At 37.9% G+C, this 26427-nt stretch overlaps 1 protein-coding gene and 1 pseudogene across 1 annotated transcript in view; one reads left to right on the top strand and one right to left on the bottom strand.

Moving 5' to 3' along the window:
* UNC13C (unc-13 homolog C) overlaps positions 1-26427 on the bottom strand; it is a 790070-nt gene that overhangs the window by 671097 nt on the left and 92546 nt on the right. The window contains exons 10-11 of the mRNA XM_049705963.1: positions 11761-11943; positions 5058-5137 (exon numbers count right to left, since the gene is read on the bottom strand). The gene's annotated coding sequence lies outside the window, so the exon portion shown is untranslated. The remainder of the gene's footprint in view (positions 1-5057; positions 5138-11760; positions 11944-26427) is intronic.
* LOC125963467 (small ubiquitin-related modifier 2-like) overlaps positions 1-26427 on the top strand; it is a 71763-nt pseudogene that overhangs the window by 3174 nt on the left and 42162 nt on the right.

The following is a 26427-nucleotide window of genomic DNA, read 5'->3' on the forward strand; positions in this document are numbered from 1 at the left end:
AGCATCCACTTTTGCTCTCTTGGGACTCGACTGCCATGTTATAAGGAAGCCCATACTCTCCTGCTGGGAAGAGTGTTCATGTGGAGAAACCTTGGATGATAAGGCACGAAGTGGAAAAAGAGGTCATATAAAACCTTGGAGAACAGAAGTAGCCCAGCTGACAGTCACCTTCAAGGCCCCAGACATGTGAGAGAGGTATTCTTGGATATTCTAGCCCAGCCCATTTGCCAGCTGAATGCAGCCAATGGAGTAACCCTAGCTGGAGCAGAAGGATCACCAGCCAACCCACAGAATGGTAAGAAATATTGATAAAACTATTAATGTTTTAAGCCTCTATATCTTGGGTGGCTTGTTATATAGTAATAGATAACTAAAACAAATAACATTATACTCCTCCCCTTCTATGTCACCATTAGCCTCTCATTTTTTTTGGATACATTTTTCATAGAAATTCTACCCTGTTTCCTTTCGCTGTAGTGTTGAAACCAGTTTTTAGAATGAATAGCTACAGTTGGAAAATGCTGGTTTCTAAAACTTTCCAATGGGTATGATGTCAGATAACCTAACTGTTATTATAACAGAGACAGTCTGTCTTTAAATTGTTTACAATCAAATGTACTGTACTTGACATACTCAAATGCATAGAACTTTTACTCTTAAAATTCTTATAATTCTTAAGTAGTCAGTACAAGGAGAGCAAAGTCCCCATTTAATGTAGTCTGTCCCCACTACATGCACCTGAAAGAATCATTTGAGTTTAAGCTGCTCCATTACACAGTTAAGTATATATCTAAATATTTAAATTTTTCTAATCAGAAATGGTTTCTTCCTCTGTCATTCTAAATGTCAGCATTAGATGTTTTAATATTACTTAGGGTAGGTACACTCATCCAGAAAGTCTCTGGCAACATCCTTTTACTCAGTGGCATTTCAAAATAATGTGGCACGATGTTGTAAACTCTCAGTGAAACCTCCTGGTAAACATGGAGTGTGATCCTTGTCATTAATGACTCCTGCCATGAAGTAATCCTCATCCTTTTTGTCCAGGCTGAGTTTCAGTGTGGACTCCTCCCAAACAGAACATAAAGGGCATGACCTATTCCTGAAATCCACCGACATAAAAAATCTTTTTTACGTTAAGATTACTCATACAATGGATAAAACAGTTAAGTTCGACCTCCCAGTACTCTGTGAAAGCAGCAGTGCCTCCGGTAATGTACCTCAGCCTGCCCCGAGAAACCTATTCACTGTAAACCACACTATATTATAAATCCCAACTGCAAGCGCCTACAGTGACACTCTCTCGTAACAGAGCTAAAAGCAGATATAATCCGGTGTCTTCCCAGGGGAGTCTAAAGACAACTTTCCTTGTGAATAGTCAAGACATTCTATCGCTGCGCTAAAATGTTCAGCAAGCAGACATGATTTATCCCTTCCTTTTTATAAACTATTATTTCTGCAGTTGTTAAACTCTGAGCAGTTACATATGCCTAATTTCAACTAACTGCAGGCAGAATACGCCGATAGGATTCTGCTCATTCTATCATTCTTGAAGATACCACGAGAGCTGGCTCTCCCTAGCGTTCTGTTCCAAACCCTTTGCTCTTCTCACTTCATGCCAAAAGAGGCAAACTCAAACACCTCCATCTCTAAGCTGGATCAGATCAGTAGCGATCCATTTAAACTTTCCCTGGGCATTCACATATATATTCACAGCTTCTGTGATGACTCCTAAATCTAAATTTCAGACTTAGACCTTGCCTTTGAATTCCAGCCCCTATAACCATCTGTGGTCCATACCTGGCCGCCTGCACATTCCACAGCTGCTTCAAAATTCACACGGTCAGTTATATTTCTCCTCCCATTCTTAGTCTAGGTTTTTCCTATCTTGTTAATGGAATCATCACTTACCCCGAAACTTGAGATTCTTAACTCTCTCTCCCTTACACTCCACAATCAGTCACACCAATTACTATCAGTTCTACCACGAAACACATCCTTTGAACCCATCCATTCCCTCTGTCTTACCTCACTGATGCATTATTTCTTGTCTTGACTTTTACATCTCTATCCCCACTGGTCTCCCTGCCCATAGCCTCACCTCCTCCCCAAACCATCCCCTGCCCAGGACCAAGGGTGATCTTTCTAAAACAGGGAACTAATCCTGAGTGGCAGCGTACTGGAGTGGTTAACTCTGTGGAAGTCAGAAGCTGGGTTGAATCCTGGTTCCATCACTTACTAGCCATGTCATCTTGGGAATGTAATTTATCCTGTCTTTGCCTCACTCTCCTCAGAAGTTAAATGGGAATAAAAATAATATCTACTTCAGTTGATTGTGATGAAGATGAAATAAACATGTATAAAGCTCTTAGAACAATGCCTAGCACACAGAAAATGCAATAGAAATAGTAGCTTAAATAAATGGATGCCACTAACCTGCTTAAAGCCCTTCTCTAGAGGAAAGGGCTTCCTGAGGGAAAGTGACCCTCCATAACCTGCCACCTGCTTCCCTGTCTGGCCTCAGCTCACTCTGTTTACCCCACATAGAAGCAGAGCTCCAGGCATAGCAGATCCTGAACCTGACCTGCTCTTTCATTCCTCCAACGCCCATCTCTCTGGAATACCCTCATCCCCACAGGAGGTAGGAGGAAACTCCTACTAATCCTTCAAGCTTCAAAGGATTAAGTGTCTCTTTCCTTTGAAAGTCCTTCTAGACTCACTCAAACCTAACTACTCAATTCATTTTTGGTTCCGTTCTGGGATCTAGTATCTATCTCTATTATTCTATCTACCACACTGCCTTGCAGTTATATTTTTACAAGGCAATTTCCCCTACCAGGCATGCTCGTTCAGGTCAAGGACTGTATCATATGTCCTCATATTCTTAATGGACAGCATAATATCTATTATGGAACACCGGATACAACAAATGTTTATATTTTTTTCTCTCCATTCTTTCCTTCTTCTCCCAATAGCTTTAGTAGTAATAATAATAATAGTAATATCTTACCACTTTAATATTCATAAAACACTTTGAAATACATCATGTCATTTTATTTTGATCCATAGAATAAAACACAAAAAAATGATTCCCACTTTATCACTGAGAAAACTGAGGTCTCAGGAGTAATGTGGTTTCTCTGGGATCATACAGTCATGTAGCCATTATTCAAATCCAGGGCTTGCTATTCCAAATCTTATGCTTTTGCTTTTGGTGTTTTTTTTTTTTTTCCCTCACCATCAAAGACCCTCCCTTCAAGATGGGCATTTTGTCCAAAATTAATCATATGGCCACCTCCTTCAAAAATACCTCTGCTTTAATGTCTGTAAGATTCATAACTCCCCATCAAAAAAAAAAAGAAAAAAGACAACTAAACCATCTTGTTTGAATCAACAATAGTATTGTTCCTGGTCAAATGATTTATTTCTTACAAATATGTCTTATAAGCTCCCAGACAGGTGTCATTTTAAAATACTCTGTGTTGCCATAGGTGTGACCCCAATGCCTGTGGGTCCTCGCCAAGGGCACCAAGTCCTTGGATTCAGGTAAGGAAGCCTGGTCTGTGATGTCATTTCGTACTTTACAGACTCAGTCAGGAATGTTGACAACACAAAGCATCTGGTCAGGCATGGAGATTTTTCATCAGATCTAAACAAGGAAGATCTTTCTCGAAAAAAATAGTTTTTGGAGACACCTGAAGATTAGGCTCAGAGCCAGCATCACTGGTAAATAATAGTCTGGTGTTTATATTTTCACTGGGGACTGTTTCCCCTGACACCACAAATTAAATGAGGCAGCCAGACTCTCAGAGCTTGTAATTTTACCAGGCGGGCTATATGTTTAAAATCTAAACAAAAGAGCTAGTCTGCCTTTACAGGGAATTCAAGAAAAGCCAGAATTTAGAATGCAAAAACACTCTGCCCTGTTCCACGAAGGGGCTTTGTACCAAAGCTCTAAAATGAGATTTTTCTCCTCCCTCAGGAGTCCTTCCAGTTTCACGTGTGTGGCAAATGCTAAAAGCCACAGAGAAAACAAGCCTTTCCCTTGGGAAGGAGAGGCTGTATTGTCAAACACAGACCCTTTGGGGTTTGAAATCTTGACAGGCCCCAAACAAACGTGTCTTGTTTTTGTCTCTTCTTTGTAGACTGCAGTGTTTAACTTTTGTAACATGAAAAGATATAATATGATGTGCTTTATTTTATCATTATTTTTGGAAAATTTCTACCCTATGAGAGACTATCTGAAATAAGAATCTAATGTAATTGCTATAAAAGTCCGTGAATACCTAATCAAATCACTGGGTGACATTTATCTCCTCCACTGAAAAAGCAGAATAATGCAAAAAAATTCCATTTGTTCTGGGATATTACCCATGAAACTAAGTGCTACTTTCTCTTTATAAAAATCATTGACTGAAATCATACTCTGATTCAATATTTGGCCCAGAACAGCTGTGAAAGCACAATTTTCTACTGAAAGGTTCTCATCTCACCTTGGGATTCTTAGTTATAAGCAGGCTCCCAAACACATATAGCCATACACCCTTAACACGTAGTTGACAAATAACATTCCATCTTCAAGACTGAATTAATTAAAACCACTAATGTGTTTTAAAATCAAAGTCTATTTACTTATGTTTAAAGAAGTCGTATTTTGATTGTTATAATATTCAGATGATTCAGTGTTCAAACGTCTATGGTTTAGTCAAGTTAAACATAGGCTTTCTTTGGGATTAAGAAAGGATATCTCTTGCTTTAAAATTTTCTGTATGTATGGCACATCATTTTCTAAATTTGCAGTGAAAGTTAAATAATTATCTAGGTTAAACTAAGCACAAGATCACAAACCAGTGTTTTGCCCAAATTATCCCAACTAAAATTCGCCTCAACCATAAGCTCAAAATATAGTACCGTCTGTCATGATTTTCTTCATCCATGAAGTTAAGATATAAGTGGAGGAGGTAAATAATAACATCTTACATTTTCAAAACACTTATCCACTTTCTAAATTGAACCTCACCAGCAATGCCATAAAAGAGAAAGGAAGGGATCGTTACCTGCGTTTAATAAATGACGAGCTGAGTCTCAAAATGGTGACGTGGCTTCTGCAAGTTCACCCAGCTGGTAAACGACAGAACTGGAAAAAATGCAGTCTATTGTCACTGAATTATGTCATGCTGCCTCTCTTGAATAAGCTTTACGAGTAACCTATAATAATCCACTTGGCTCCAAAACTGCTATTGGTTACCAATCTGCTGTGAATTAACTCTAGCAAAAGTTCTACAAATCTGTTCTCTGGTCAGCGTAGGGGGAGAGTTCCTGAGAAGCAGCTATGGAGGACTTATAAACCAAGAGAAGATTCTCTGTGTGATTGTTCCACTCCAAGGAAGAACCACACTGTCCCTCCATATGCCTTGGGCTCTGTGGGCTCATCTTTTTCAACAAAATCCTACTCTCTGCAGTTCTACATTTTAATAGTTTCCACCGGAAAACAAATAAACAATGTGAGCTACATGAGCGACAGCTAATACTGAAGGGAAATGCAATGCGTGGGGGTGCACAGTCATTTTTTAAGGTCAGTCAAAGGTCACAGGGGCAATTTCCCGTAAGTCATCAAGGCTGGTGGCTATTCAGGTTGTCACAAGCCTCTTCATTATTGTTTCCACCATAAACATCACATAGAGTCAAATATGGAATGAAGCCAATCTTAGAATCATCTGAAAATTGTTCTGTTTTAGCACATTCAGTGACAGACACATGTAGGCTTACTAAATTATTCTACTCTTCTTAAATTCAGCAAATAATTATCGAGGATCTATTTTGTGCCAGGCTGTAAATTAGATCCTGAGGATACATCAGTCTTGTATAGGAGACAGACACATAAATAACCACACTGATTCCTGGTGGATGGTATAACTAAATAATTTGGGTGTGCTTGTTTCCACTTGGGTGAGTGGGAAAGTATCACAGAAATGATATTATTTGATTTGGTTCTTATAGGTTAAACGTAGTTCAGTAAAGGAGTAGAAAGGGTAGTATTTTATTCCTGCTGCAATTCACAAATGTATATATACAAATGAATAATCAATTCCCATGGGAAGTCCCAATCTACCTACTGTTGAAATATTTTAATAAAAAAAGAAAATCTCCAGAACAATGTATACAATGGCTTAGTAAATCACAACTATATAAGTGCATTTCACTGTTGTTAATTGCTTCCGGTGAGTAATGAACACTCTATTACATCATATATAGATTCTCAAAATATTAAGGATATTGAGAAGTTCTTAGCTCTATCCCAGTCCAATGTCATCTTTTTCAATAAGGCATAGAAAGGTTAAGTGTCTTATTTAAAATCACACAGTTAATCACTGAAATTAAGAGACTAAAACTTAGATGCCCTGATATCCAATTTAGTTTTTTTCCCTCTGCAGTACTGCATGCTCTATTATTGTAAGTTGATAGTTTATGGTTAGAGATGTCTTTTGTAAGACATAAGAGTGGTAGTTTGAGGTCAGACGGTCATGTTAGTAAAACTCATGGATATTGTTATTTTATTTTCTGTTTAATATGGAAAGGAATAAATCCCTAAAGAAGAGAACATAGGCAGGCAAAGAAATTCCAAAGGAGAAGGATAGGAATGGAGATAAATATGAAAGACCAAGAGTCAGGAGACCTGGATTTTATTGGGAAGTTGTCTTGAACAAGCTGCTTTCCCCCATTCCCTTCCATCCCATCACCTGTAAACTCAAGCCAGTATGGGTGGGGACCATTTACTTGCATATTTTCCTGTCTTAGTTTGTGTGTGAACAAGTGTTGCATTTCTAATTGATATAGATTAAACACCTCCTGGGAACCTTTTTCATATGTGCCCTCAATTATTACTCAAGCCACCTCACCCATTTGGTACTAGATAGGCTCCATGTAGAAATGGGGAGACTGTGTTACAGACAGTTTATGTGACTTGCCTAAAGCCACTTACCTAGTACATTACAGAGCTTTAATTTGAACACAGTTGTCCAAGCTTATTGCTTTTTCTGTTAAAAACACCTTTAAACTAAATAATCATTAAAGTCTGTTCTGGTTCTAAAACTGGACTCAATGCAATAAAAAATATGGAAATGCTTTAGAAAATTTTAAGTGCCATGAAAATATGAGGTGACCATAACACCCCCATTAATCATATATATCCATCTGTATGGACCCAAAGCACTACAGATCCAGCCATTGCCTACATGACAGAGTGACAGGGCAGGCATTTTGAGTCCTTTAGAGCCCAGAGAAGATTAAGTCATAAATAGTTATAATTTTTCCTGACCTTTAGAAAGTTGATATCCCATTGAAGAAATTATTAGATTGGAGAGCTCTGAGATAATGGATGTTTAAGCATGTTGACTTCCTTTCCTATAAAACATATAATCTCTGCAGAGATTTGGCCAACTTTAATGTCAACCAGAATATTTATATTTGCTTTGCTTGTCTCAGAGTCATCTGGAAAATGAAATGCCTTTTATTGACATAAAATCATGGATGTAAATTTACTCTTTTAAAAAGAGCTATATGAATAATATGGCAGTTCCTTTACTTTTTGACTATAAATGGAATATTGTTTCTAAGAAGCATATAGAGATCACCAAGCAACTCTGAAAGCTATTACCAATATTAGAACGAGTTTTTACAGTAGCAATGAGAAGTCTGCAGAATGAAAAGAAATAAAAGCATCAACTCTATTCTCCCATTCACATCCAGAGTAACTATCCCAGAGCAATGTGCCTCCTGTCCCAGAAAACAGATGTCTCAATATCTGTGCTCCAGCTCCCCTTGCATGACTTTCTAACCCCCAATGAGTCTTTCCCCTCCTGCCATAGGGTCAGTTCAAATGTTCTTCTCCCTACTTAGAAAACACCTCAGCTTCCTAATTTACATTTTATTCACGCTTCACAACTAAGCTAAATAATACTTCCTTAGAAAATTAACCTGAGCCTTTTCCCTTAATCACTCCCCGTAGCTAAGCCTCATGGCATAACACATTTTACTGTTGTACAATATTGTGAGTTGTTATTTATTTGTGCAATTATTTGATCAGAAGTGATTCCTTCACTAGATTCGGTCTCTAAGAGGACAGGGACTATGTCGTTTTGCTCATCATCACATCCTCAGGCCTAGCACAGTACCTAGAACATGCAAAATACTCAGTTAATTTTTTCTTTGAGAGACTAAATCATTCTCTCCTGGAGAAGACTCCATCCACTCTTGGTCATCATGTTTCATATCCTCCTCCAAACTCTATGTCTGGGGTCTATTCTTAAAGAAACTTGCACACCAAGGAGCCAATGCTTTGTAAGAATAAGACAATCCAGTTCATAATTATGAATATAATATTACTTTTTAAATTGATGCTTAGAGAAAGAATCCAAGAGAAGGGGAAAGAGGCTATGCACAAAGTAATGGGCTGTAGTGTCATCTTAACAGTAATATGAAAGTAACCTTAGCATCCAATGAGAAGAAAACAGTAAAACACAATACATCTATGCACTAGAAAGCTAGCTATACATTAAAATGAATAATTATGAGGATTATGTTATTTCAAAAAATGCTTGAGTAAATAAGGCTAAGTGAATTAGAACAAAACAGAGAAGTATATATTACCTTCTAATGTACAAAGCATATGTTTATGTGTAAAGATTGATTGAAAAAGAATATGAAAAAGAAAAGCTACTTGATATGAGAGTGTCATAATCTTACAACCTTATAATAAGATTATAAATATGGTAAGACTATAATGAATAATTTTATTTTGTTGGAATATTATCTGTATCAAGACAATTGCTTAAAAGTACATATAAAGCAATACTTAAAGGCTGACTGCAGGATATTTTCCACCCCTACTTTAGGTACTTACCTTGAGTATACCATATCATGTTATATGTGTCATATATTCCAGTGTAAAGAACAACTGGGTTATGCCTTTGAATGAAGGCTGAGTACCAATAGGCATCTAGCTTTACTCTTAGAAACTCAGTGATTTACAACTATTGAGTATACTTGGCTAGAATCTAAAATTAACATTGTTCCAACAAAAGATTGTGTCAGCTTCTTGGGATATTACATTCTGCTCCATCACATGACGGTATTGGAGATGGACATGTACTGGCCTAGAATGTAGATGATTTTTCATTCTGTTTTCTTTTTTTTTTTTTTTATGCCAAACTTCATTCTGTTTTCAGTTGCATTCTGATGACAAATCAGCACCCAAGAGCTACAAGGATCCATCCTCTGAGAATCCCTCTCTGATTCCAGTCAGGGAGTTAATTCATTATCTAACCAGGGAAGCTCTACCCTAAGAGCACTGGTTCACTGAGGCATGCATGGTCTCCTGTGAAAACAAGCAGGCCCTTCTGAAGTTCGTACCAAGGGCTAATATGCTTGTTTATGACGTTCCAGACCCGTCTCTGAGCAGGCCAACCACGCTACTCCATTCATCCTCAAAACAACTCCACAGATGAGGCATTAGTATTAAACCCCACTTTTCAATGGAAAGAAGTGAGGCACCTTAATAGTTACACAACCTGCCCAAGGTCACAAAGCCAGTAAGTGTCCGAGTCAAGAACAGAACCTAGAGCCCACACCTTTAAAGATCATACTGTGCTACCATGAAAATGTGAGATTTGTAAAACTCTAGAACAAAAAGATGGCAAGTTAGAAAATACCTGCTTCAACTCTATAATGTAAAATTCACATGAATGATAGAGCTTTTTATACTCCCACATGTGCTAAGAAACAAAGACTGTAGAGGAAAAGAAATCCCATTTCACTTCTCCCTCCTGTGGAGTCAGGGCAGTACATATGCTACGACTGTAGAAATGACCCTTGTGTCCCCATCTTTCTAAAGGTACGCTAAAGCACTATGCAATGCCCCCAAAGAATTCACAAGCCCGTGACTTATACTACCAGATAAACTCCATGGTGTGTGGGGTGGAGGCTCTCTGATGACAGGCACTGGCAGGAAAAAGCATCTGGCTTTGCCATCCCTGCTTTGCCACTAGTCTTTGTCTTGGGAAACAGCCAGTTTCTGAGTCCCTGTGGGTTCAGCAGTTACAGGTAATGGGAGTGTTCAGTCTCCTGGAGCCCCAGGCAGTGTGCAATATCAGCTACAAGGGCTGGGGCAGTCCCTGTGCTCAGCATTGACTGGCTGTCACAGCAGGGAAAGGCCATAAACAAGACTCTCTAACCGGGGACACAAACATCCATGTCATGGACTGATGCTTCTCTGAGGGGAGGGGAGAATAATATACACCATATGAAAGGTTGAAGGTTGAGGTACTATTTTTCACCTCTGTGTCAACCGAAAAGACTGTTAACAAGCTGTTAATAAGTGTGACTTGTGACAAGAGGGTGAGAAAATAAAAAGAATAAATAAAAAGGGAAATAAAAAGTTGTTGACAACAGGAGGAAGCAACTGGGCCTGAGGCTAAATACCTTTTTCATCTCCCTGGAGCTGCAGCTCAACTGTGTTCAGAGTAACACAAGCAAGGCCTCAATACAGCGCTGATTTGAGTCCCTGCTGCTTCTGCAATTGAGTGGCTTTCACAAGCAAACAAACACAAAAACAAAAAAACCCCAATAATTCACGGTTGAAAAGGAATAATCACTCATCCTAATTAAAACAGAATTTTAGAAACCCTTGCTGGAAGCAGGGAGAGAATTTATTGTAATAATATTCACTTTTTTTTTTCCCCTAGAGTCTCACTTTTCCTTCTGGGTTCTTTTCTTTTGATCCTACTGCTAGCACAACGCCCCAGGAATATCTTACTCTCTTTAGAACGTGCTAAATACTGAACAAATATCCTTCCACTCTTCCTCCTCTCTCAGTTAAGACAGGTGACTATGTTTTTTAAATTTATTTTATTTTATTTTATTTATTTTTGGCTGTGTTGGGTCTTCCTTGCTGTGCACGGGCTTTTCTCTGGTTGCAGTGAGCGGAGGCTACTCTTCGTTGTGGTGCGCGGGCTTCTCATTGCTGTGGCCTCTCTTGTTGCAGAGCATGGGCTCTAGGCATGCGAGTTTCAGTAGTTGTGGCACGGGGGCTCAGTAGTTGTAGCTTCTGGGCTCTAGAGCACAGGCTCAGTAGCTCAGTAGTTGTGGCACACAGGCTTAGTTGCTCTGCGGCATGTGGGACCCTCCCGGACCAGGGCTTGAACCAGTGTCCCCTGCTCTGGCAGGCAGATTCTTAACCACTGGACACCAGGGAAGCCCTGGTGACTGTGTTTTAAGTTAGTAAAAATTTAGAAAGGGCAAAAAAAGGATATAGCAGCCAAATTAAAAAAAAAAAAAGAACTCTCAAAATCAATGAAAATAAAAACAAATAATTAAAAAATACAATTTCACAAACAAAATTAGTGAAAGTAGCCAAGAATCTTACATAGCCCCAAATGCTTTTTTCCTAAGCCTAAAAAGCTGGTTCCACTTTAGATATATCTCCTGTCCTATTCTTCTATCTGCTAGAGAAAAGTATGTGTGTGTGTGGTGGGGAGTGGACTGGGGGAAGAGGGCAGGATATGAAGAAGAGGCCCTTCCTATCGTATGTGTGATATTTCTGTCCACGGTCTGAATTATCACTGAGTTACATTTCCTTAACTGCAAAATTTTTCCCATGAGAGTTTTGGATGCTCATTGCCCTGGAACTCCACCAATGTCCAGCCTGCGTTCAGACAAATGACAATTAATGACCACTTGTAATCTAAGAACTGATATACTTACTGGTATAAGTTCTATCCTGGGGCCTATAAGAGAACTCAACTTCCTTTTTTCTTTTCTTTCTTCTTTGTATTTTCTTTATTGACATCTCTAGTAGTCAATGCCTTCTCACTTTGTTCGGATTTCCATCTCAAAGGCATAGCCAGCTGGAAGGAGGGTGTTTGACTCAGGCATAACTGCAGACACCTGTTAAAGAATTTCAGGAGGCTTAATTGGATGAAATCACTTTGCACTCAAGAAGTTCACAAGTCACTTCTTTGTGTGTTTACAACCTACATGATAACCAGTAATAATGTTGTGGAGATAAGAAAGGACAAGATTCTCTCACAAAATTCTCATATTATATTTAAATATTAAACAGATTCACCAGCACTAGAGTATCATGTAAGTAAATAAACAAATAAATAAGGAATTAGGATGCCATTCTTATACTGTACTTAATACCTAATCATAGGTCATCTGATTCTTTGTTTTCCTGACAATTTTTAACTTTATTCAAAGAACCTATAACATTATTTCCCTAAGTGCAATTTGTGAACCACCTGTTTTAAAGCACAAAGGTGCTTGCTAAAAATGCAGATACCTTGACAGCACCCCAGCTGCACTGCATCAGAATCTCCAGTCATGGAATCCAGGAATATGTTGTTTCTTTGCAAGCTTCCTGGTGATTCTTAAGCATGCTGATGTTTCATGGTTCTCAAACTTTAAAGTGCATGAGAATCACTTTGAGAAGATGCACAAGATGCCTACCCTCACAGACTGGGATTCAGTACTTCTTAATTAAGCTCAGCAATCTGCATTTTCAGAAAGCAACTCAGGTAATTCTGAAATCGGAGCACACTTTTCACAACACTGCATAGTTTCTGAGCATTCGACCAGGCAGACAACTCTACTTCCCGATTCTTTGACCACGGATACGTTTGTTTTCTTTATCTTGCAAGTCCTGGCCTTTTCCATTCTCTCTCTGGTTCCTTCTGAGACAGGAGGGAAGCTGGCAGGGCACAACTTTTAAAAGACTGACATAGCCCTTGAGGATATGACATAAACTGGTTAGAACCCACAAGACCCAAGATGGCAGAAGATTCAGCTTCCAGTAGACCTTGAGCCTCATTATACACTCATTGTAGTATCAATACACTAGCTAAATGACACACCCACAGGTGCCATGACAGTTCTGAGGCTGACCATAAAAGGCCAAAAAGTGGGCGATGGCCCAATTCCTGGAAATCTCTGCCGCTTCCCCAAAATAGTTGGAATAATCCTCCTGCCCCTTAGCCTATGCAATTACCCAGCCCATAAAAAACTAACCATCCCATTTTTGGGCCACTCTTACCTTCTGAGATGAACTGCATTCTACCTATGGAATGTGAATCTCTAAATAAACTTGCTTTCACTTTACTATGGCTCTCTCTTAAATTCTTTCCTGCACAAAGCCAAGGACCTCACTTGGAGAGCCTGTCCCTGGGACTTGTCAGAAACCTGGAACATGACCCTCCTCTTATGCCACATTCCGGAATAATTCTCCACTACTACTTTCTCCCATCCTTTCCATTTCAGGCCAGCTGACTCTTCAGACACACGGGCAACTAGGCCCTGACCTGGGTTATTTTCTTAGGGAAGGCTCCTCTAGACCACGCTCCAAGCTTAATGACTTAAGCTGTACTGGAGGTCTCTGCCCTGGGCTGCCAGCTCATCTACTCCCATTTCCAGAAATGTGACTAGTCTTGACCTCAGACTACCCTGTTATACTGCCACTTTCTTACAACCATTTTACAAGGTGTTTATTCTGCAGCCCTTATTTTATAGATTTTTATTTCAACAGTATAATACTACAACAGAAATTTAGGGGAAAAGGGAAACTCGGAAAAACAATTTAAATAAAATGAAGGAATATTAAAAGTAATTGTGTGAACAACACAATAAATGAAATTAAAAATTCTAGAAGAGATGAATAGCAGAATAACGGAGGCAGAAGAACGGATAAGTGACCTGGAAGATAAAATAGTGGAAATAATTACGGCAGAGCAGAATAAAGAAGAAAAAATGAAAAAAATTGAGGACAGTCTCAGAGACCTCTGGGACAACATTAAATGCACAAACATTCGAATTATAGGGCTTCCAGAAGAAGAGAAAAAGAAAGGTTCCAGAAGAAGAGAAAAAGAAAGGGACTGAAAAAGAATAAAAAAAGAAAGAAAATATTTGAAGAGATTATAGTTGAAAACTTCCCGAATATTGGAAAGGAAATAGTTAATCAAGTCCAGGAAGCACAGCGAGTCCCACACAGGATGAAACCAAGGAGAAACATGCCAAGACACATACTAATCAAACTATCAAAACTTAAATACAAAGAAAAAACATTGAAAGCAGCAAGGGAAAAAACACAAATAACGTACAAGGGAATATCCAGAAGGTTATCAGCTGATCTTTCAGCAGAAACTCTCCAAGCCAGAAGGGAATGGCAGGACATATTTAAAGTGATGAAGGGGAAAAACCTACAACAAAGATTACTCTACCCAGCAAGAATCTCATTCAGATTTGATGGAGAAATTAAAAACTTTACATACAAGCGAAAGCTAAGAGAATTCAGCACCACCAAACCAGCTTAACAACAAATGCTAAAGGAACTTCTCCAGGCAGGAAACACAAGAGAAGGAAAAGACCTACAATAAGAAACCCAAAACAATTAAGAAAATTGTAATAGGAACATACATATTGATAATTACCTTAAATGTAAATGGATTAAATGCTACAACCAAAAGACACAGACTGGCTGAATGGATACAAAAACAAGACCCATATATATGCTCTCTACTAGAGACACACTTCAGACCTATGGACACATACAGACTGAAAGTGAGGGAATAGAAAAAGATATTCCATGCAATGGAAATCAAAAGAAAGCTGGAGTAGCAATTCTCATATCAGACAAAATAGACTTTAAAACAAAGACTATTACAAGAGACAAAGAAGGATACTACATAATGATCAAGGGATCAATCCAAGAAGATATAACAATTGTAAATATTTATGCACCCAACATAGGAGCACCTCAATACATAAGGCAAATACTAACAGCCATAAAAGGGGAAATCGACAGTAACACAATCACAGTAGGGTACTTTAACACCCCACTTGCACCAATGGACAGATCATCCAAAATGAAGATAAATAAGGAAACACAGGCTTTAAATGATACATTAAACAAGTTGGACTTAATTGATATTTATAGGACATTCTATCCAAAAACAACAGAATACACTTTCTTCTCAAGTGCTCATGTAACATTCTCCAGGATAGATCATATCCTGGGTCACAAATCAAGCCTTGGTAAATTTGAAAAAATTGAAATTGTATCAAGTATCTTTTCCGACCACAACGCTATGAGACTAGATATCAATTATAGGAAAAATTATGTAAAAAATACACACACATGGAGGTTAAACAATACACTCCTTAATAACCAAGGGATCACTGAACAAATCAAAGAGGAAATCAAAAAATACCTAGAAACAACTGACATTGAAAACATGACAACCCAAAACGTATGGGATACAGCAAAAGCAGTTCTAAGAGGGAAGTTTATAGCAATACAATCCTACCTTAAGAAACAAGAAACATCTCAAATATCCTAACCTTACACCTAAAGCAATTAGAGAAAGAAGATCAAAAACACCCAAAAGTTAGCAGAAGGAAAGAAATCATAAAGACCAGATCAGAAATAAATGAAAAAGAAATGAAGGAAATGATAGCAAAGATCAATAAAACTAAAAGCTGGGTCTTTGAGAAGATAAACAAAATTGATAAACCATTAGCCAGACTCATCAAGAAAAAAAGGGAGAAGACTCAAATCAACAGAATTAGAAATGAAAAAGGTGAAATAACAACTGACGCTGCAGAAGTACAAAGGATCATGAGAGATTACTACAAGCAACTCTATGCCCAAAAAATGGACAATCTGGAATAAATGGACAAATTCTTAGAAATGCAGAACCTTCTGAGACTGAACCAGGAAGAAATAGAAAATATAAACAAACCAATCACAAGCACTGAAATTGAAACTGTGATTAAAAACCTTCCAACAAACAAAAGCACAGGACCAGATGGCTTCACAGGTGAATTCTATCACGCATTTAGAGAAGAGCTAACACCTATCCTTCTCAAATTCTTCCAAAATATAGTAGAAGGAGGAACACTCCCAAACTCATCCTACGAGGCCACCATCACCCTGATACAAAAACCAGAAAAAAATGTCACAAAGAAAGAAAACTACAGGCCAATATCACTGATGAACATAGATGCAAAAATCCTCAACAAAATACTGTCAAACAAAATCCAACAGCACATTAAAAGGACTATACACCATGATCAAGTGGAGTTTATCCCAGGAATGCAAGGATTCTTTAATATACGCAAATCAATCAATGTGATACACCATATTAACAAATTGGAGGAGAAAAACCACATGATTATCTCAATAGATACAGAGAAAGCTTTTGACAAAATTCAACACCCATTTATGATAAAAACCCTCCAGAAAGTAGGCATAGAGGGAACTTTCCGCAACAAAACAAAGGTCATATATGACAAACCTACAGGCAATATCATCCTCAATGGTGAAAAACTGAAAGCATTTCCACTAAGATCAGGAACAAGACAAGGTTGCCCACTCTCACCACTATTATTCAACATAGCCTTGGAAGTTTTAGCCATAGCAATCAGAGTAGAAAAAGAAATAAAAGGAATCCAAATCAGAAAAGAAGAAGTAAAGCTGTCACTGTTTGTAGATGACATGATACTATACATAGAGAATCCTAAAGATGCTACCAGAAAACTACTAGAGCTAATCAATGAATTTGGTAAAGTAGCAGGATACAAAATTAATACACAGAAATCTCTGGCATTCCTATACACTAATGATGAAAAATCTGAAAGTGAAATTAAGAAAACACTTCCGTTTACCATTGCAACAAAAAGAATAAAATATCGGGCTTCCCTGGTGGCGCAGTGGTTGAGAGTCCGCCTGCCAATGCAGGGGACATGGGTTCGTGCCCCGGTCTGGAGGATCCCACATGCCGCAGAGCGGCTGGGCCCGTGAGCCATGGCCGCTTAGCCTGCGTGTCCGGAGCCTGTGCTCTGCAGTGGGAGAGGCCACAACAGTGAGAGGCCCACGTACCGCAAAAAAAAAAGAAAAAAATATCTAGGAATAAACCTACCTAAGGAGACAAAAGACCTGTATGCAGAAAATTATAATACACTGATGAAAGAAATTAAAGATGATACAAATAGATGGAGAGATATACCATGTTCTTGGATTGGAAGACTCAACTATTGTGAAAATACGATACTACCCAAAGCAATCAACAGATTCAATGCAATCCCTATCAAACTACCAATGGCATTTTTCACAGAACTAAAACAAAAAATCTCACAATTTGTATAGAAACACAAAAGACCCCGAATAGCCAAAGCAATCTTGAGAAAGAGAAACGGAGCTGGAGCAATCAGGCTCCCTGACTTCAGACTATACTACAAAGCTACAGTAATCAAGACAGTATGGTACTGGCACAAAAACAGAAATATAGATCAGTGGAACAGGTAAGAAAGCTCAGAGATAAACCCAAGCACATACGGTCATATTATCTTTGATAAAGGAGGCAAGAATATACAGTGGAGAAAAGACAGCCTCTTCAATAAGTGGTGCAGGGAAAACTGGACAGCTGCATGTAAAATAATGAAATTACAACACTCCTTAACACCATACACAAAAATAAACTCAAAATGGATTAAAGACCTAAATATAAGGCCAGATACTATTAAACTCTTAGAGGAAAACATAGGCACTCCATGACATAAATCACAGCAAGATCCTTTTGAACCACCTCCTAGAGAAATGGAAATAAAAACAAAACAAAAAAAATGGGACCTAATGAAACTTAAAAGCTTTTGCACAGCAAAGGAAACCATAAACAAGACCAAAAGACAACCCTCAGAATGGGAGAAAATATTTGCAAATGAAGCAACTGAAAAAGGATTAATCACCAAAATTTACAAGCAGCTCATGCAGCTCAATATCAAAAAACCAAACAACCCAATCCAAAAATGGGCAGAAGACCTCAATAGACATTTCTCCAAAGAAGATATACAAATTGCCAACAAACACATGAAAGAATGCTCAACATCACTAATCATTAGAGAAATGCAAATCAAAACTACAATGAGGGGCTTCCCTGGTGGCGCAGTGGTTGAGAGTCCGCCTGCCGATGCAGGGGACGCGGGTTCGTGCCCCGGTCCGGGAGGATCCCACGTGCCGCGGAGCGGCTGGGCCCGTGAGCCATGGCCGCTGGGCCTGCGCGTCCGGAGCCTGTGCTCCGCAATGGGAGAGACCACAGCAGTGAGAGGCCCGCGTACCGCAATTAAAAAAAAAAAAAAAAAACTACAATGAGATATCATCTCACACCAGTCAGAATGGCCATCATCAAAAAATCTACAAACAATAAATTCTGGAGAGGGTGTAGAGAAAAGGGAACCCTCTTGCACTGTTGGTGGGAATGTAAATTGATACAGCCACTATGGAGAACAGTATGGAGGTTCCTTAAAAAACTAAAGATAGAACTACCATATGGCCCAGCAATCCCACTACTGGGCATATACTCTGAGAAAACCATAATTCAAAAAGAGTCACGTACCACAATGTTCATTGCAGCTCTATTTACAATAGCCAGGACATGGAAGCAACCTAAGTGTCCATCAACAGATGAATGGATAAAGAAGATGTGGCACATATATGCAATGGAATATTACTTGGCCATAAAAAGAAACAAAATTGAGTTATTTGTAGTTAGGTGGATGGACCTAGAATCTGTCATACAGAGTGAAGTAAGTCAGAAAGAGAAATGAAATACAATATGCTAACACATATATATGGAATCTAAGGGAAAAAAAGGTCATGAAGAACCTAGGGGCAAGATGGGAATAAAGATGCAGACCTACTAGAGAATGGACTTGAGGATATGGGGAGGGGGAAGGGTAAGCTGGGACAAAGTGAGAGAGTAGCATGGACATATATACACTACCAAATGTAAAATAGCTAGTGGGAAGCAGCCGCATAGCACAGGGAGATCAGCTCAGTGCTTTTTGACCATCTAGAGGGGTGGGATAGGGAGGGTGGGAGGGAGGGAGACGCAAGAGGGAAGAGACATGGGGATATATGTATATGTATAACTGATTCATTTTGTTATAAAGCAGAGACTAACACACCATTGTAAAGCAATTATACTCCAATAAATATGTTTAAAAAATTAAAAATAAAATAAATTTGTATTTTTTGAATAGAAATTTGAATTAAAATGTATTTTTTCTCCAGATGTTTAATAAATATACCATTCTATTGTATTTTCCTCTTAATGTTCACTTAATCCACTAGACTTTGGGATAAGGCTCACATTTGCCTCAGAGTTTCTTTTCGCCTCTATAACCCCTGAGACATTGTCTTCCCTACAGCATGGTTATTGCATTCTTCTTCTAAAACCCAGTAGGCAAAAGAAATAAACAGTGTTCTCTCTGTATTACAGGTAATTATGAATGGGCTGAAATTCTTGCTTGAGTGTGAGCTCCTGGGGGTAGAAACTATATTATATTCATCATTCACCCTGCCCAACCACCCTGCCTACTGTAATCCCAGCACAGAGACTTATACCAAGTATGTCATCTAAACTATATTTATAGAATGAATTCAATGGCAGGATCCATTGGCTTTGTCAGATATTTTCAATATGTTAAATCCTAACTGTAATAAACTGTAGCACTCTGTTGGAAAGATGGTATACCTCTAAATTCACAAATATAAGTAAATTTAAATGGTGTTTTGCTAAAGATACCAAGAAAAGTTTGCATAGAGAAGTGTGGTTATTTTGTTGGAAGCAGTTAGATGGTTAGTTAATTCTGTAGATAAAATTGACGACAAGATCTAGAATTTATGACATAGATCGTGGGTGAGTTGATTTGGCCCAGAGGAAGTAAGGTGTTAAAAATATACATATATAGAAAGTTATTGTCTCCTCAGTGTGTTTGATAAAGCAATATGTCCATGGATTTTTTAGTTTATAAAATATTTTGCCTAATTAGGTAGAATGGTTCTGTGAAAAGTGCCCCAGGAACTCAGATCGGTGCACCAGGGCTCAGGCTCAGAACTGAACAACCCTCAGTGGAACTGGCCTGGGCTCATGGGGGCTCAGTCAGGCTGTGCAGCTAGAGAAGGGGTAGGAGGAATCCCTCTCCTTTCTGCTGGCAGACAGAAAGCTAGTAATTGCAGAAGCATCTAATTTCCAAGGCCTCCAGGTATCTGCTCAAGGTTTTTATCAGTAACTGAGTCAGAAATACAAGCCGCTTCAGGCAAAACTTTTAGCAAACGGCTTCTAAACATTTCTCAATTGAATAGAGTGACTGGCTCAACGTAATTACCACTTTTGTAATTTTTTTCTCCTCCTTTCAATATTTTACTCATCTGCCTGCCCCACCGCCCAAGAAGGAGATCTTCTAGGAATTCTGTGAATTTAACCCCTAGGGTATTATGCAAAGTTACAGGATTAAGAATCAGACTCCCTGCTCTGTCACTGTCTCATTTTCATATTACCTCCTTGAGTCTCAGTCTTCTCACCCATAAAATGGGGGAGTTGGACTATATCAGCACTAAAATTATGTCCTGATGCTTCAAGGTTTCTACTACATTTTGATTCATATTTCAGTGTTAGGTAGGTAATTTAACATGTGTTGATATAGAATAAAATCTCCAAGATAAAGTGGTTAAAAAAAAAAAAGTACAGGGCCGAACAATGTTCTGATATGGAATTTTAAAAAGAGATACACATAAATATGCTTAGATCCATTAGGTATTTCTACAAGAATGCAGAGAATAGTAGTAATGGCAGTTTTCTCCCCATTTTAGGCATCATCTACTATTACTAATATTTATTACAAAAATTAAATATGTTCTTTCTTTTGAAAGCATTATTATATTATCAATTCACTATTTATAGCAACTATCAGAAAATAGGCAAAATCATGTAGTATTCATGCTAGTAAGTAGATACTTCCCGATCTTAGGAGTTTTTTATTGCATATAACAGAAATACACCTTAAATTTAAAATAGTGACATTACTGGAAGATGTTATTTCATATACTTGATAAAAAAAAGTTGAGGAACAGTCTTTGAATAAAGGAGAAAGCAGAAGGGTTCTGGTGTTCTTGGTTGAAAAAAAGAAAAGAAAAACAGACAAAAAACCAGTCTCTCCTGGGTTCCAGGTACTGCCATCTGTAGGAATGAGCAATAATTAAGTTCTTGAATCAGTTGATTCAAGATTTAATATCCTGGAGTAAAAGTTTAATTGTCCTGACTAATCCCACAACCAAAAGTCTCCTTACTGAATCTTTAAGATTTAAAATCATAATTCTCAGGCTTGCATTTGGTCAAATAAACCAATCAATCAGCCACCCAATTAATTAAGAATTATTAGGTATGTGGATATTCATGTTAAAGACCCACTAAGGTTCCAGCTTTTTAACCTTTTATATCCCTGCACAATGTCATCTCTATTTCACAGGAACTTTCTTTTTGTATGTGCTGCCAAGGTCTAAATACTAAGCACTCCCTATCTCAAATGGAAACTTCATTATCTCCCTGTTCTTTCACAATTCCACAACTACCAAAGCAGCTCTCAGAGAGGTCTTCGGTCACTAAATACCTTCTCATTCACAGCCAGTTAGGCTGCACATATGATTTTCTACCTGACCTAGACGTGAACACAGCCCCTCCACTTCCAGTTTTCCAATACCAGATCATGCCTACTACCTGCTTTCCTTTGCTTGCTCTCAGGCTACAGAGCATCGCTAGGGAAAGTCATTGGACAACAGTGTACCTGGTCTGATCATGGTGGATAGATTGGAGATTGATAAGAATGGCCATTCTATTGATTTGGCTGAGGGCAATGGAATTGAAGAAAGGCAAAATTATCTGGTCAGCCTTGTGGTCATCCAGTTTCACAGGGAGCTGTCATCACAATCTCGTATTAATGAGAAGGACTCTGATCGAACTTGTCTTGCTCTGGCTGGATTTCAAATTCCGGAAACTTAATTAGAATGGAAATTATTTTCTCTTCAGAGATTACACTCTGAAATATTTCAAGTGACATTTGATGGATGTGCTTCTGATGTATTTCAATAGGCACCATGAAAAAATCTTGTAATGTAGAACAATATGTCTGGGCCCTTTTATTTACACTAGGAAGTTCTAATGTGTTACATCTGTTGAGGTCAAGGCAATCTTGAAATCTGAGTTGATCTGATGTCATGCAGTTTGCATTAGCTTTAGAGTTCCAAAATACAGACTAACGTCTATGTATCAACATAACTTATTTGAATTTTTATGAAGACTTTATCCCCTGCATTAGAGAATACTTTTTAACCAAACAATTTATTGCATCAACATTATGTTGTATTTATTTCAAACAGAATAAAACTTCAGATTGACTATATGATTTCACTGGCATCTTCCAAAGATACTCTTATTAGGACCCGTGTCCCACCATTCCAGCCTAATCCCTGCCATTCTGAAGCTTCTACTGCTTCTGAATTTCCCTTCTCTCTCTCCTAGAATCCCTCTTATACCATTATTTCCTCCCTTCATACCTGTATTATTCCAAAATGAGTTTCAGTTGCCTTCTCTTGTGCTGTTGATACTGGGATGCACTTAGGCTACAGCCACCATGCATCCTTGTCCCCCTAAATTCCCTGAAGACCCCTGACCAATCTGTTTCTGTGTTAGCTTCTATAACTATAAATTTCTTGCTTTGCCATTACTGACAATGAATTATCTACCCCTTGACACACTATATTGCCTGTGCTTAGCATGTAGGAAGTGTTTAATAGGAGTTAAATGAATGAATAAATAATTCAGACTTGTTAGTCTCAGCTATTTTCTGGTCCTCATCTGTCATTGCCTTTGGTTTCTTCTATCCCTAATTATTCTTCCTGCTACTATGTTAGGTTTCTGCTGCCCCAAACTACTCACGATAGGTCCTCATGTTCCACAAACACCAGCTGATAACATTAGTCCTTTCATCAGTGTACTTTCTGACTCTATTAGTCTTTTTTCTCTTCCATGACTGCCAATTCTTGGCCACAACTGATAACCCTATTGAGGCAGAAATTTGGCGGTAACTTCCTCCAACCTTTCTGTCTCCTATCTCTAGAAAAGTACACTTAATGGGATTAGGGTAAAGGAGTATTAAAGGATCATATAGGACAAGTAAAATGAGTTGTAAAAAGAGACCATTGGATTTACACATAGTAGATCACTCGTGATCTGAGCAAAACTTGTTCCAGAGAAATAATGCCATTGGTGCCCAGAAGAAGGCTGGAAGTGGAGAAAGTTAAGGTTGGGTGTTAAGACCACTCTTTCAAAGAGATTGGCTGTAAAAGGAAGAAGAGAAATAAGAGCACAACTAGAAGGGAAAACTAGGATGAAAGATTTTTAATAAAACAAAATTGAGAATTGTTATAAGCCATAAAGAAAGAACCAAAAGAGAGATATTGAAGATACTGATATAGTTTCTTCAAGATATTGAAAATACTAAAGACAGGGTAATGGCTAAGAGAGCATGATCTTGGAGGATATAGAAAGAGATGAAAGATAAAGTGCAAGTGAAGGTATTGACCCAAATCAAAAAGGTAATTTATTTTATTGAGGCAAGTGGGAAGGAATAAGAATAAGTGTGGCTATGGGTAATTTTGTAGATAGAGGGAGAGGAATCCTCAATTTTCACTTTAAAAAGGAGAGAAGGTCATATGTAGAGATAAATCAGTGGCAGAAGAGAAGACTTGAGGGGAGGAGAGAGACATGGAATTACCAATTACCGTAAAATATTTTTTAATGAGAATATCCAAATGTTCTGGATGCAGTAAAATATACACTCTCAAGTTCCTGGCAGCATTATAAATTGGCAAAGTGTTTTTAGAAATCAACTTGGCCTCAAAAATATTTATATATTTGAATCTATTGACTTCATTTCTAAGAAAATAATTCAAAATATAGAGAGAAGTTTATGTACAAAAATGTTCACTGCAACATTATTCATTATGGGGGAAACACTGCAAACAACCTAATTATCCAATGATAGAGAAGTGGCTAAATAAATTATGATTAATCCAAGCAATAGAAATTTATGTAGACATTAGAATAATGCTTATCAAGAATTTTTAATTTCATAGAGAATTTCTTTTATAAAAAATAAACCCAATGCTTTTATTATGTTAACTAAATATGTCATAGGCTAAAATAGAAAGAAAATAAATAAAAATAATAGCAATGTATAGAATTATTCTTACATTCTTATGTAAACAAACCTTTCAGTATTTTCCAAATTTTCTACGAGGGTATATATTACTTTTGTCATCAGAAAGCACATACTAAATGTTAAAAAAAATCTTTGGTAAATTATGAAGACTAGTGTTGGAAAGGAGAAAAAAGAAATATTTGAAATATTTGTGAAAATGAAGGGAAATTGGAGGGAATGAAGTACAGATTCCTGGAACTCAGTTAATTAACAATATAGAACAGTTTTTGAGTCAGCATTGCGAAAGTACAAAATAAAATTTGCAGACTTGGGCCTCAGATATGTTGAACTTTTTAAAATTGGGTGATTTTTTTATATATATCTACATGTCTTTAATCAGTTGACTTTTCTGTGTCTTAAACACGTCTTTCCTCTTCTCTGATTTTCTGCATTTAATCTGTGAACTAGAAAAATCATATCTATAATTAACAGAATTCTATCTGAAGTTGGAATAAGTAGTCAATGGGTGATATTTAAAAACACAGAGCCTTTGACCTCTATTTTTGCTTCCTTGAGCTCTTTAATAAAACACTTTGTTTCCTGGAAGAAAAAAAGTAAAAAATCGGGTGATTTAGCATAAAAGATATGCATTTCTGGTTTTCCTTAGCGGGGAACAAAAACACAAAATAAAAACATAAAAAAACCAGGGTCAATGAACAGTGGGCCTCTGTTTTTATACAGTAATAATTCCCTGGACATGCGCTGTGGCCGCCCTCCTTAGGTGAGTTATGTGACTGCAGTTATCCATAACGCTCACCACCATACCCTATTGTTTTTCTAACAATGAGATCAAATATCAGTAGCTTTTTGTCATCACCCTTGCTTTCTTATATTTATTATGATAAATAGGTGTTTACAGTAAATAAATGTTTTTCTGTCACCATGTCTATTGAAACTGGAATTAAATAGATATATTTTCTGTGGAACATTCTGCTAGGAGGTTGAGGAGGCATTTAATATTCAAATTCGGTCTTTCCTTTGGGGAGATAACCTACACATAAATAAAGTAGTATAAGGATCTGTTCCACCAATTTGATGACAATATAAACAATAAGAGATATATAGAAGGAAAGAAAAAGCTGTCTACAGGCTGGAGTAGGGGGTAGGGGAGGGGAAATTGAACCATGCGGAACTGGGTGAAAATTTACAGTTGGAGGAATATAGCAAAGATGAGAGACTGGAAAGAGACTTTCTCAGGGAGAGGGAACTCAGTCTTCCAGCCCAGAGTTCATTTAGGGGAAAAAGTTTAAAACTTTGGGGGTTAAAAAGTTTGGGTTAAGAAAATTAGCATCTTGAAATTCAGGAAGAGGAGTTTGGAAATTTATTCTCTATGGAAGCTATTATGTGCTCTTGAACGTAAGAAGTTAACGCTTTAAGAAGTTTAATTGGGAAGGAAAGTGATTTGAAGGAAGAGATTAGAGACAAAGATGACAATGAAGTATTTTTAAGGATCCATATTTATTCAGACAGTCAACAAGTTCTTACAGAGCACTTGTTATGAGAGGCTCTTTCTTAGGTACAGTAATCAAATTCCTTGACCTCAAGGGTATATGCCAGTGGACATAGGTAACAAATATGTACAGAAATAAGTATAGCAGTGCAAAAGAATAGAGTGACTTGTGTGCACAAGATCCTACTGGCGTTAATGTGATCACAGAAGACCTGAGAAGTGACAGTGACCTGAGTCTTCAGTAATGAAAATGATACTGTTACATGGAAACACATCAGAAGAGTATTTTAAGCAGAGGAAATAACAAGCGCAAAGGCCCCAAGACGAAATGAGCATGGTGTATTTAAGGGAACAGAAAGGAAAGAAGCCAAGGTTGCAGAAATGTAGTAAGCAACAGGAAGAATGATAGGAAATACAATCAGAGAAACACGTAGGCCATTGCAAGCCATGATAGGGACTTGGACATTCTTCTCACTGACCTGTGAAGCCACTGAAGAGTCTTAGGCACGAGAGTGATACAATGGCATTCACACCGAGAGAGATTACTGGCTCTATGGAGAGTGGACCATGGGAGGACAAAAGTGGACCCAGGAAGACCATAAAAAGGCTGTCGTAATTGTCCAGAAGAGACATAATAAAAGTGGCTTGGATTAGGCTTTATCAGTACAGATGGTTTTATGTTGTCAGATTTGAACACATTTTGGAGGAAGTATTGATAGGACTCATTAATGGACTGGATATAGACTAGAAGGAGAAAAAGGAAATCAAAATTTTGATTAGTCAGGGTCCTGAGCAACTGGGTTTGGCCCTTCCTGAAATGGTGAAAATTA

The sequence above is a fragment of the Orcinus orca genome, chromosome 2, assembly GCF_937001465.1.
Source record: "Orcinus orca chromosome 2, mOrcOrc1.1, whole genome shotgun sequence".
Classification (NCBI taxonomy): domain Eukaryota; kingdom Metazoa; phylum Chordata; class Mammalia; order Artiodactyla; family Delphinidae; genus Orcinus; species Orcinus orca.